The sequence below is a fragment of the Thalia democratica genome, unplaced genomic scaffold (assembly GCF_965202585.1).
Source record: "Thalia democratica unplaced genomic scaffold, ktThaDemo2.hap1.1 HAP1_SCAFFOLD_314, whole genome shotgun sequence".
Taxonomy (NCBI): Eukaryota; Metazoa; Chordata; class Thaliacea; order Salpida; family Salpidae; genus Thalia; species Thalia democratica.
This window is the reverse complement of record NW_028139403.1, coordinates 26,813-34,568: the sequence shown is the minus strand read 5'-3', so window position 1 is coordinate 34,568 and position 7,756 is coordinate 26,813.

The following is a 7,756-nucleotide window of genomic DNA, read 5'->3' as shown; positions in this document are numbered from 1 at the left end:
AAAGTTTGTATACAAATGTATAGACTGCAAGTTTTTCATTGGCAATTTTCTCGGAAATTTCAAATGTTCTAAAAATCTATCTTCTCCTTTGTTTTTCAAGCTTAAGACCTCAAGTTTTTAGTTTGTGTATACAGTTGCAATCTTGAAGCATTAAAAAAGAAAAATATTTGATAAAAAAACAAAAAAGAGATTGTTTCTTTTAGTAACTTTTTAAACTTAAAAATTTTTTCAGTCAATCGAATTAAATGTTCGTTATAGACTTACTGTGAAAATTTGAAGAATATTGGTTAAAAACTGAAGAAGAAGAAAAATTGTTAGTGAAACAGTCTTTTTTCGCGATTTATTGTTTGCGCCTTTTAAAACGAACCTTTTCAGGTCACCAACTTTGGTCGCTTATATCTTTAAAGTTACTTTGAATCTTGTTAATAGTTGAAAATAGTTTAATAGCTCAGATTAGACTCTGCAAAACAAGATCAGCTTGTAAGTCTAAGGTAGACTCCCTATGCCCTTTTAAACTTTTTAACTCAACGTTTTTTAAATGTGGTCATTATGCAATATAAACAAATTAAGACTAATTATTTGAGAAAGATAACCAACATTTAGACTAACCTTAAAAAAATATATTTGTAACATGACTAGACGAATTGTTTATATTATTTTTTAAAACTTGTTGATGACTTTATCAGAGTTTGTTATAAAGTAGCGATTTGTATATAGAAGACTCTAGTTTATAGAAACTTGTTATATAGTTGAACAATACTAAAGAGTTTTTGTTTGGGTATGTAGCTCATTTTAGCAATAATTAATGTTAAATTTGCTATGATAAAGTATAGTTTACATAAAAACACAAAAAATGGTGATAATCAATTGAAAATATTTTTATAATCTTTAAATGTTGATGTAGTCAAAAAAAAAATTAAAATAATGATTTCAAAGTATGTTAGACTTAAAAAGAAATTTAATTAACAAAAACTAAGTTATAAAACTTACTTGCTACCTAGACAAAATAATTATTTGAAAGGAATATTACTCCAGTAGTCGAGAGATTGAATAATTAAATTCAATAAAAAAACTTAATCGTTTTCAATATTCTAAGCTCTTAATACACCAATACACAGCCTTATAATGTTTGAAGAAAAAAATCTTGTCTTGATTGATAAATTGAGCAAAATTAGTTTTGCTTTAAAAACTATAACTTTAACTAAGTAGGTTAACAAGTGGTAATTGATAATTATTGAAAAGAAATTAAATGCTGTACATAGTTGGATTCTTGTTTTTAAAACTGTTTTTTTTTTTCTGTCAAGCATTCAAGAAGTCAAGCGAGCTTTTCGAGTTAATAACTAGCAAAAAAATGGTACAGAACTTTACCTTTAAATTTTAACACCTGATTAAACAACACAAAAGTACCTAAAATATTTTTGTGTATGGTTATTTTTCTTACAATTTTCTCTACAAGTTATAGTTAAGAGCAATAACGTTATAACAAAGGTGTTCAACCTTATCAAGAGCTGTGTTAGTAGATAAATCAAAATTATTTCTACATAATTATATAACATATGTTTTTCTTTAAAAAAATACAGTTTAACAGTTTCCGTTGAAATACAAACTATCAAAAATAACATTATAAAATAAATTAATTACATTTCTATAAAAAAAAATTATTGTACAAAAATTTTTGTGCTCACTCAGTAAGTATATTTCTGCATAAATTTAATTAATTATTTCTTTATTTAAATCCCTTTAGCACATTTTATAAGTATTTTAAAAAACTACTTAGAACTGGCTGGAATCAGAAATTAAGCCTACAGTAGAACTTTAAGTGCTGTAAAAAGAATTTAAAAACTTAATTAAAACAGAACTAAGAAATTATAAATAAAGCTTTAAACTTTAGATAAGTGAGTTAGTAATAGTGTCAAATCTGGTGATTTTAGTTTGTAATTAGATTTAAAAAAATAAAACTATGTAACTATATTAAATCTCAAAACTGAAATACTATTGTATCTAACAAGTAGAAAACTCAGAAAGCTAACTATATTCAGGATTTTAATTACTAGTTGATAATTTATAAATTTCGACCAAAAAAGTTTAATTGTTTTAGAGCAAACTATAAAACAATATTTCAGTTATTACATATTTTTAATGTAACACTCATTTTAAATTTCATTTTAAAAAGAACATCTAATGATAGAAGTTTACTTTAATTCAAAACAAATAAATAGTGCCATATAAAATCCGTTAAAAAATATTGTCTAACTAAAACCAAGCTAAAATTAACACTACATATATCTTCTTCTAATTACATGACCCTAAAAAAAATTTTATCCCCAAATTTCCTAAAAGTACCCGTGATAAAACAGCTAAAATAAATAGTGATATATTTTTATCACTGTAATTCCAGACATTATTTAAACAAGTTAGAATCGGAATCTTTGATCAACACGCATTTTTCCTCATGTATTTCGAAATTGTTGCTGTTTTTGTTTTTCCGACAATTTTCCTCGCAAGTGTAAACCAGCACCGTCCCATATTCGACTTCGGCTGAAATTATTATTTTTTTGCAATTTATTTTACACGCTCTATAAAAAACTTTTGATTTTTATGTAACATGACTGAAGTTGAAAATAAAATCAAAATCAATTTGCTATAGCTTAAATTTAAGTCACAATTCCAATAGTTTCATGTTTTTAAAGCACTAGCATGAGTTTTACAAAACGTATGTTAATTTTATACTGTCGTAACACTTTTTACAGCTGTGTAAAGTGGAAATTTACGTTGGAAAACAAACTGCATGTAGAACATGATGCTGAGCTATATATCACAAGTAACTTTTCCTGAATCAAAGTGTAAACTGTACAGTAGGGTGCATATGTTGCTTTTCAAAAAAATAAAGATCTTTGAGTAAAGCTTAGTCTTACTACTTGTGCGTGATAATTCACATGAACAACTCAAAATAAAAATTGCTTCCTAGCTTTTGCTACCATCGCGCTATTTGCATTTTTCTGAAAACAACCCCTATCTATGTAAATTGTATGGAACATTGAAAATTCAACCTTTGAGATTTTGATTTAGAATTTTTGTACATGTAGTAATTATCATATAATTCTACGCGTTTTCAGACAATTTAAGAAAATTTTATGGAAATTATTTTCTATCCTTTTTATCACTTTTCTTAATTTGAAGTTTTTTTTTTTGGAAAAAATCTATAATTTCTCAATGAAACTTTCTTAAAGTTGTCTGAAAACGCGTAGAATTATATGATAATTACTACATGAAAAAAAAATTTAACCAGAAGCTCGAAGGTTGAATTTTCAATGTTCCATACAATTGACATATATACAGGGTTGCCACTCTTTGAGCCAAAAAATCTTCCCTGAGTGACCAAAAATTTCCCTGAGTAACCTTAAATTTCCCTGAGTTTCCCTGAGTATTTTTCAAATCTTAAAAAAATTTTTCTCTTCTAACACAAATTATTAATACCTCATTCTCATTTTTCTTCTTTAATAATAAAAGGAAGGTTGTATGTGTATGCTTCTGCATTAAATTTATGAAAAAAACTGTTTTCAAAACTCAATCTTATAAGGTTTAAACCAATTAAAAATTAAAAACTAAATTTTTGCACAACTTTGTGTAAACTTGTTAGTTAACTTTCTACATAAAAGAATATAGTTTAATTTGTTTGACATTTTAATTGACATAATTAAATTATACTATAATAATAATTTCGCATGAAGAACTCACTTAAATGCATACATAATAACTTCATTATGACTTGTATGTCTTTCCTAGCAACTGTTCCGAATGCAGTAAATAAAACTTAAAAGCTTAAAACATTATCGTAAAAAAACCTGCAAAAAGAAAGTTTAAAGAAATAGCTAAAGAAATATTTCATATCAAAGTAAAACTTAATACCTAACAACTGATAAAAAATAATCTAAAATTAAATTTTTTTTTTATGTCTTTTAGATGTTCATACACAAATTTTATTTGCGTTGTCCTTAGCAGCTATTCCTCTTGCTAATAATTCTTTCATTGCTTCTAAATCAGACTTTTTGTTGGCATCTGCAGTATATTTGTCATAGTCTTCATTTAAACATTTGAGTTGCTTTGTAAGTTTACTTTTTTGTTCTCCTAACTTGCTCAAAGCATCACCTCTACTTGTAACATTTTTAGCAAAGCGCTGTTGCTCAAGATATGCCAAATATTGGGCCCTAGAAGATTTTACAAATTTTAACAATTCAGAACTTAGTTCTACTGTGCTTGGTTCTAGACTGTTTGCATATAGATGATCTTTGATCGTTCTTCGGGACCTTATTTTCATCTCTCCCATATTAGTTGATATTACTTCCTTATTTAAGCTAAAGCCCCGTTCAACACTTGCCTGGCCATTGTGAAGCACAAAAACAGCCTCAAGGACTCTTGTTAAATCTTTATACTTGCTTGTGATATCGAGTGTGTCAAAATAAAAGGTGTCTAAACTGTGACTTTTTTCAAGAAAATTTTCAAAAAGTATTTGAGTGTTAGAAGAACTTAACAAATCAATGTATTGATTAATGCTGTCATCACCCTCTTTTGCTTTAAGTATCTTCATGCTGACAAGTTGTTGGACCAACCTTGTAAAGTTTCTGACACAACGGTCTTTACCCATTCCAATTAGACATGCCGTATTTAAAACAGCAGCCCTTCTTAAAAAGTTCAAACCAACAGTCATTCTTGTTTTAATTTTTTTTATTATAGCAAATATAAAAAGTTTACATTCATTGTGAAATGACTTGAACAATATGTTAGAAATTTTACCTTGATTTAGCAAATCTTGAATTAAAGTAGAAGCAGCACATCCTAACTCTACATCTTTTATTTTGAAAATGCTCATTATTTAGTTCAAGTAGCTTTTTTTCCATTTGAATGGGCTTCCATGAAAGAAGTAGTAAAAACAATATTCATTAACTTGTATACTAACTTCTGTATATCATCATACATGAAAGGAATGCTTAGGCTGTTTTCCTGATACCTTGTTAAATATGGAACCAAAATTGAGGCAACAAAGCTAAAAAAATAGTGTTTTTTAAACTACATAAGTAACTAAAAATAAAAAGTTTATTAGAACTTTTCAATGAATAGTTAACAACAACTTTCATTTCTCTAAACTGTTTGATTTTACTTAAGTAAATATAAATTTAAAACTTAAAAAAACTACAATGTTAATACTAAGAATATTGAAGAACTAGCCGCAAGGCTAAAAAAATTCTAAATAACCACTTAAATAATAAAAATTACTTCTTTTGAACAAAATATTGAAACTGGATTAACTAAACCTCATTCTAGATCTAGAAAAAAACTTCCCTGAGATTTTCAAAAACTTCCCTGAAATTTAGAGAAAAAATCAAAACTTCCCTGAGTTTCCCTGAGTTAAAAGAAAAATGCCAAAATTCCCTGAGTTTCCCTGAGATTTTCTACAGTTTGAAAATTCCCTGAGATTCCCTGAGTTCCCTGAAAGTGTGGCAACCCTGTATATAGGGGTTATTTTCAGAAAAATGCAAATAGCGCGACGGTAGTAAAAACTAGGAAGCAATTTTAATTTTGAGTTGTTCATGTGAATTGTCACGCACAAATAGTGAGACTAAGCTTTACTCAAAAATATTTATTTTTGAGGGCGACAGATGCACCCTATTGTACAGTGCACACTTTGACTTACAAACTCTTTGTTATGCAAACTGTTAATGTTTGTAACCTTTTATCTTAAACATTAGATACATTTCTTTAGCAGCTTAGAAAAGTTCTAACTATACAATGGCCTAATATGTGATATAAAAAGAATGAACATGTTTCCTGTAAAAGTAAACTTTACAGATATATTTTTTCGCTAATTTCCTAACCAGTTTAAAAACAAATTGATGGAACATTATAAAAATATATTCCCTTATGTATAGAAGGATTTTTATAAAACTTAGTCATGAATTTAACAATTTTTATAGGTTTTATTTGAATTTTTAAGTCAAACATTTTTGTAGAGAACTAATTAAAACTTTGGGACATTAGTTTCAATTTTTATTTTTGACTTGTAATAAATTGACCTAGATTCACAAACAATCAAAAAAAATAATTAGGAACTTCTTTATTACCAAAACTCAAACTTGAATATTAAGCTCTTATATACCCAATATAAGTTTTTGTAAAAATAAACTCATTGTCTAGGTAAACTAACAGCCGATATTTTAAGACATTATTGATTATTTTATACTTTTGAAAAGATTTAAACTTTTCAATAACGTACAAACCAACATACCTGACTTATACTTGATATGAAATTAAATCTTAATTTTCCATACATTAAAATAACCTAAAATTAAGTTCAGTCTAACATACAAAATCCATTGTTTCAATAACGTACAAAACAACATACCTGACTTATACTTGATATGGAATTAAATCTTAATTTTCCATACATTAAAATAACCTAAAATTAAGTTCAGTCTAACATACAAAATCCATTGTTTCAATAACGTACAAAACAACATACCTGACTTATACTTGATATGAAATTAAATCTTAATTTTCCATACATTAAAATAACCTAAAATTAAGTTCAGTCTAACATACAAAATCCATTGTTTCAAAAACGTACAAACCAACATACCTGACTTATACTTGATATGAAATTAAATCTTAATTTTCCATACATTAAAATAATCTAAAATTAAGTTCAGTCTAACATACAAAATCCATTGTTTTAATAACGTACAAACCAACATACCTGACTTATACTTGATATGAAATTAAATCTTAATTTTCCATACATTAAAATAACCTAAAATTAAGTTCAGTCTAACATACAAAATCCATTGTTTCAATAACGTACAAACCAACATACCTGACTTATACTTGAGATGAAATTAAATCTTAATTTTCCATACATTAAAATAATCTAAAATTAAGTTCAGTCTAGCATACAAAATCCATTGTTTCAAAAACGTACAAACCAACATACCTGACTTATACTTGAGATGTGAAATGAGTGCCGGCATCAACTGCAATTCAAACTGACACTTTTTGTTACAGCTGCTGCATTTCGGAGTTTTGAAGTTTCTCATGTCGTTTCTCGACAACACTAACCCTTCCCCGCCTAAGCAGTACCTGTAAAACATTTATCATATTTGTAATAAAAAAAAATTATACAGTACTTTTTTTTATTATACCGACATATGTTTCTGTGTGTTAACGGATTAACACACTTCAACTGGGTTAAGTAAAAAAATTAAATACTGTAAGAAAGTAATAGAAGCTAAAGTAGAAGTACTGTATAACTTGGTTTTATTATATATTTCAGTGAATTTGTTTCACTATGATCTTTTATTAACAAACACTTAAATTTTTATTATATTTTGAATAGTTATCATATTTGTACTAATTACATTTTTGAATTAAACTCTAACTAATATATTTCGTATACTAAGGACCTCTACTTAATAAAATATCTTTCTGTAAACTGATTAGTTCACAAACAACAAAAGTTTTTATAGCTTATTTTTGAAATTTTTAATGTCTATTTGACTAAAAGAATTTTTTCTATTTCTTTCAACGTAATATGTTATTTAAAGCAGGCAAAGGTGTAACTAAGTAGGTTTTTTCCCAAGTATTAAGCTTTGGAAAAGTTATATAGTTTTAATGTTTTTTATAATCTTATATTTCAACTAAAAAACATTTGGCTGATATTTAATTTTAAATACAAAATTTATTATTACCTTACTACTTGCTTGGG